Below are 6,257 nucleotides of genomic sequence, written 5' to 3' on the forward strand. Positions count from 1 at the left end.
TGACAAAAACGTCTCCAATCTATGCCAAATGTCCCTTAGCAGGCCTCAGTCGAGAACCACATAAATAAAGTAGGTATAGTAAAGCATCCTATCCAGCCCTTACAGTAGAAAATGGCGTTCTTCTTCAGGAGCAGATTCGAATATTCCTAGGAATATTTTTCTTAATTACCCAATAAATATGTGAATACATTCTCTTGGTAAAAGATTCAAACAATACCGGTTTACACATCAAACTGAGAAAATCCTTACCATCCCCCCCTCCCCACTACATCCCTGTCTCCCGTAGGCCTCTTTCTAGTTTGCTTTCCAAGAATAATATTTTTATTTATTTCTCTCAGTGGGTTCCAGAAACTTTCATTTGGTCCGCAGATAGGGTTTTAAGCATTTCAACAACTGCTGAAGATTCTTTTTCTAACTTGCATGGTTTTAATTTCAACTCATAGCATTTTTTAAGGCTCATTTCCATTTCTCACCAAGCACAGACACTCAAAGTCTTTTAAAAGGTGTTAAAAAAAAATACCCAAAACAACTAGAGCAAGACCACATGGTATAGACCAGAAGTTCTCAAAGAGTGGTTTCACAGCAGCGTCACCTGGAGATCATCAGAAGTGTAAATTCTCAAGTCCCCCTCCAGACCGGCTAAATTAGAAACTCTGGAGTCGGAACTCAGCAATTTGTGTTTTAAAAAGCCCTCCAGGTGATTCTGAGACACGTTAACATATGAGAACTATTGGTATGTAGTTTCAAGTTCAAGATTCAGGAAAATGAATTGGAATTGTAAGAAAACACCCCAACAAAGGTCAACCCAACTTCCTCTGTCAGAGACTTTCTCTGGTAGAGACAGAACGAGGGTCTTACTTTTCCAAACAGATATATTAAGAACTCAGAGACAAGCATGAATATATTCATATCATCTTAAATCTTGCTTAACCAGCCTTCACATTGGAAGTGGGGGTTGAGGGGTGTTGAAGATGGGTAAGACCTGCCTTTCCCCTTGAGAAACTCATAACCTAGGACTGGAGAAAGCCTGGTGTACAAATAATCGCACTGTGAGATGATGGATAACACTGAAAAGTTGTTCCAAGTGCTCTTGGAGCAAAAGGAAGGAGCAACACACTCTGCCTGGAAGAAGGGAAGGAAAGGTATTTCAGGTGGAAGGATCAGCATGTGCAAAAGCACAGAGGCACACAAACCAGCTGGGGGGAAAGGATGTAATGGGGAGGGGGAGAGGATTTTGGAATAGTGCAGTGTGAGTAGTCTGTAGGCGTCACTGGGCAGACTGAAGAAAGTGGTTTCCCACTAGATTATGAAGGGTTTTTGTCATGCACAGAAATTTTATTTTTACCCAGAAAACTAAAGGAAACTCAGCAATAAGAAAATAGCACAATTAAAAAGTGAGCAAAAGATCTGAACAGACATATGGTAAATAAGCATAAGAAAAGATGTGCAGCACTGTCATTAGGAATTCAAATTCAAACAATGAGATACAACGACACACCTATTAGAATGGCTAAAATTAAAAAAAAAAAACAACCTGACAATACAAACTGAGGGTGAGGATGCAGAGCAAGAGGAACTCTCATCCATTATTGATGGGAACATGGAATGGTACAGCCTCTTTGGGAAACGGTTTGGCAGTTTCTTATAAAACTAAACCTAGTCTTACCATATGACCCAGGAATAGAGTTCCTAGGTGTTTATAGAACTGATTTGAAAACTTAGGTCCACATAAAAATCTGCACAAACATTATAGCAGCTTTATTCATAATTGCCCCAAACTAGAAGCAACCAAGATGACCTTCAAGAGGTGAATAAACTGTGGTCCAGCCCTACAGTGGAATGCAATTCAGCATTAAAAAGAAATGAGCTATGAGGCCACAAAAAGACCGGGATTAATCTTAAATGGATATTGCTAAGTGAAACAAGCTAGTCATGAAGCCAGAAAATGCTACACACTGTATGATTCCAATTATATGACATTCTGGAAAAGGCAAAACTAAAGAGCTGGTAGAGAGATCAGTGATCGCCAGGGGTTGGGGACTGGTTGTGGAGGAGGGTGACGCATGGGATTTTTCAGGTTGGTGAAACTATTCTGTACGATGCTATAATGTTGAAATAAGACATTAAGCATTTGTCAAAAAACACAGAACTTTACAGCTCAAAGAGCAAACCTTGATGTATGTAAATTTAAAAAAATCACTTAGGAGATTGGGGGATCCAGGATGGAATGCAGAATGTGACAAAATAATCTCAATGTATTACAAATATATGAAACAACCTTGCTGAAGGGGATGGGGGAATAAGGTGCTGACCTGTAGAACTTTGGAAATGACTGGAATTTGTAAGACTAAAGGCAACAGGAACTTGTTTAAGCGCTGTACTCTAGTTGATAATGTTGTTTCCCGCAGGGTTATGTGTTAAGAATTCTGAAACCACTATACATGTATACCGGAATTAAACAACTAGGTAAATAAATGGATGGTGGATGGTGGCAGCCAGGTTTGTCACAGTTGGATTGGAAGGTTACAGATAAGTGAGGGAAGAGGCCAGAATGATCCATGTGGTAATGGATTAGAGCTGGAAACATCAGAATGGAGTCATGCTTAGCTTAACACAGATACAGATGGTTACATATAGAAATAGTATATGCACACAGACATCTCCTCACTCTGTCAGCTGAGAAGGCCTGGAAGCAACACCACCTCAGTAGCAGTGAGCATACCTAGCCCCCAGATCTTGATTTCTAAAACCATTCTCCACTAAAAAGAAACAAGGCTCCTTGGAAAAATGGCTGATTCCAGGGTTGGGACATGGTATAGACAAAGTGATCCTGGAGCATCTTGTAGGGCCATAAAGTAAGAAAGTGCTCAAAGACAGAACAAAAGGGAACAAAGGGACAAAAATCCACAATGATGTGAAATGGATACAGGAGACGACTGAAAGATCTCCCAACGGCCACAGCTGGAAGAACGGGAGCAAATTAAACAAAATGAAGTAGTATTGGATTATAAGCCAAAGTATAAAATAGATATATCCATACTGATACAAATGATTGAATAAATAGAAAATAGACAAATCTCCTGAACAGAAAATATTAAAAGAATTTATGTAAATACTCCACCTTTAAGAGGTGCAGTGTAACTTCCACTCCTTAAGTCTGGGCTACACATAGTGATTTTCTTCCAAAGTGTACGTAGTGTGAAAAGGAGAAAAAAGAGAAGAATTTCACGGTGGAGAAGCCGAGTGATCAGGTTCATGCCAACAGCGAGAAGTCATATTGATAGTAGGTACTGCTGATAGGATGTGATGTGATGGGAACAGGGCTTTACCTCAGTGGGCCTTCTCCCGTGAGCACATCACTTCCGTCTAATCACGAGAAAATCCCAATGGAGGGACATTCTACAAAATACCTGACCAGTAATCCTCAAACTGTCTAGGTCGTAAAGAAGCAAGGAAAGTCTAAGGAACTGTCACAACCAAGTGGAGCCTAAGGAGACGTGAGTGTAACGTGGTGTCCTGGATGGGATCCTGGAAAAGAAAAAGAACATTAGGAAAAAACTGAGGCAATCTGAATAAAGTACGGGCTTTACTTAATAAAAATGTATCAATATTGGTTCATTAAGTGTGAGAAATGTACCTTACTAATCTGTTACTAATAGGGAAAACAGGAATGAGGTATATGGATCTCTCTTCATAATAATTCCATAAATCTAAAACTGTTCTAAAACGAAAAGCTTATTAAGAAAAGCCCCAAGAGAGCCAATGAATGGAGTCGCACAGTAGAGTGACACCATCCCTTTGTTGTATGCTATGAAATGGCCCATTAAGAGAAAAGCAATTTAAATTGCCAAACTTTTGAAAAGTTGCAGTGCCTGTTTCTTGCTGACATTAAGGTGACATCCTGAAAAAAAGAAAAAAAATTCTCAAGGAGGGAGATAGTTGAGAGAAGGGATACGTAATATTCTCACAGACCTTTGAAGTTTTGGAGGATCCTCACTTTAATTCTTGGCGGTCCTTGAGAATGCTCTGGTTCTCTTCCAGGACCCTCCTGCACTCCTGTGGTTGGACTACTTCTGCCATCCCAGTGGTTACACTCTATTGGGCAAAGAATTGAGACAAGGATCCCAGGTAGATTAGTTTTTTATTGTTGCTGTAACAAATTACCACAAACTTAGTGGTTTAAAACAAAAAACAGAACAAAAGGTATTATCTCACTGAATCTTTACAAAATACCTGTCTGATATATTCTTGTCACTGTTTTCATCTTTATAGATAGTAACTTATCCAGGTTTACATAGGACTAAGAGGCTAAGAGGTGGACTGTGGTAGATGGTATCCAAAGACGGCCACCATATCAGCCTTGCACTGCTTCCTCTGCAAATACCATTTCAGAGAGAAATAAACTTATATCTTGTTTAGGTCACTGTTACTTCAGATCTCTCTTAGAGCAGCGGAAGCTATATCCTAACTAATGCAGCCTTGAAACACAATCATTCTCCAAGTTCTATTATTTTTACTTCTGTAACATTGTCCCTGCCCATTCCATTGTCTTCATTCTCACTATCATTCCACTAATTCCTTTCTTCTCTCAGTTACCAAAAGAGCCTCCTGAGCTGGTCTCTAATCCATCAGTTCTCAAAGCAATTTTGCATCCTAGGAGATATTTGGAAAAGCTTAGCGGCATCTTTGGTTCTCATAAATGGGGGAGGGGAGTCCCACTGGCATTTTGTGGACAGAGACCAGGGATGCTGCTAAACATCCTACAAGGTACAGGATAGTCCTCCACAACAAAGACTTAAGAGGCCCCAAATTCAACAGTGCCAAGGTTGAGAAACCCTGATCTAATACATCCCCCACACTCTACCAGTGAGAGATTTACACTTCAGATCTGACCCATGCCCCTTGTGGTATACACCTGTCAGACTCATGGCTTCCTATCATCTTTTGTACAGCTGCCTATTTTTGGGGAAATTCCAATATTATAAGTCTTGCCTCCCTAAGGAAGGAGTTTGGACCCCAAATTCCAGTCATATTTGCAGCCAGGACTCAGGCATGGGTCTCCCTCAACCAGATCATCCCCATGAGCCTTTGATTTAGAAGTGAGAAAGGTGAGGAAAAAGGCTCTTTTGGAAGCTTGGCATTTTCTTGGTGGAAGAGGCTGCAAAATCATGTGGCATTTGAAGGTGGCAGCCATTCCCCAGTGGTTTCTGGCAGTGGTGACAGCAGTTTTCTCCAGGGTGAGGTGGGATGGCAGCAGCAATCCCAGTCATGGTAGTTTCCTCATCAGGCCAGTTCTTCAGTGTAGTTCCGAGCTTCATTCCTGGAAGCTTACCTAGAATGTGTCCCCAATCCTTTGCTTAGACCAAGGCTCTTCTTTATCTGAGATGTGTCCACTCTATCCTTCGCTCTGGCCACCATGAGCCACCCTGGTCCTGCCACCCTTCTTCAATCCCATATTGCTTGCCACGAAAGAACTCTATTGGCACAGCAACTCTTCTGTAGCTAACCCAATCCCCAGGACTGCTCTTATCTCTGTCGCAAACAAGACACATTTTACGTTCTACGACAAGAGTTGATTCACTCAACTATAAGCTCTGCAGGGTTAGGAACACATCTTTTCAGTCTTTGGGTTCTCAGCACCTAGGATATTATCTGGCACAAAGTAGGTGATTAGCACGTTTATGTACTGAATGAAAGTCAGGATGTGGACAAGTACTGCCACCTATTGGAAGAAACTTTATTCAACCTTTTTATAACGATTTGGACAATGGCTAGCATCCAAGGATGAAACTTGATGATGCTCTCTTCCGCATCTAAGTCATCACCATCATTATTGTCAGACCCTCCATGGTAGCCAGCCTCCCAGATGGCCTCCAATGATCTCTGTCTATTGGTATTGGTGCACTTGGGTTGATTTTTGATCAATAGAATATGACAGAAGTGATGCTATGTGACTTCTGAGGCTAGATTATAAAAGACATTGTGGCTTCTGCCTTGGTCTCTCTGAGATTACTCGCTCTGAGGGAAGCCAGATGCCATATTATGGGGACACTCGAGGGATCCTACGGGGAGGTCATGCAGTGAAAAACTGAGGCCTTCAGCCAACAGTCACGTGAGCGTGCCATCTAGGAAGCAGATGCTCCAGCCTGAGTCAAGACTTCAGATAACGGCAGCCTTGGCCTAGGTCTTGACTATTGTCTCGTGAGAGACCAAGACAGAACCACTCAGTCAAGTCATGCCCAAATTCCTGACCTGTA

At 41.4% G+C, this 6,257-nt stretch overlaps 1 protein-coding gene across 13 annotated transcripts in view; it reads right to left on the minus strand.

Moving 5' to 3' along the window:
* Positions 1 to 6,257, minus strand: part of BPIFC (BPI fold containing family C) — a 53,161-nt gene that overhangs the window by 46,241 nt on the left and 663 nt on the right. For 5 of the 13 annotated variants that reach the window (XM_070599826.1, XM_070599832.1, XM_070599824.1 and 2 more), the window contains exons 2-3: positions 3,973 to 4,095; positions 3,122 to 3,528 (exon numbers count right to left, since the gene is read on the minus strand). The gene's annotated coding sequence lies outside the window, so the exon portion shown is untranslated. The remainder of the gene's footprint in view (positions 1 to 3,121; positions 3,529 to 3,972; positions 4,096 to 6,257) is intronic. The other 8 variants (XM_070599829.1, XM_070599827.1, XM_070599835.1 and 5 more) reach the window with 2 other exon arrangements.

This window comes from Equus przewalskii, chromosome 29, assembly GCF_037783145.1.
Source record: "Equus przewalskii isolate Varuska chromosome 29, EquPr2, whole genome shotgun sequence".
Taxonomy (NCBI): domain Eukaryota; kingdom Metazoa; phylum Chordata; class Mammalia; order Perissodactyla; family Equidae; genus Equus; species Equus przewalskii.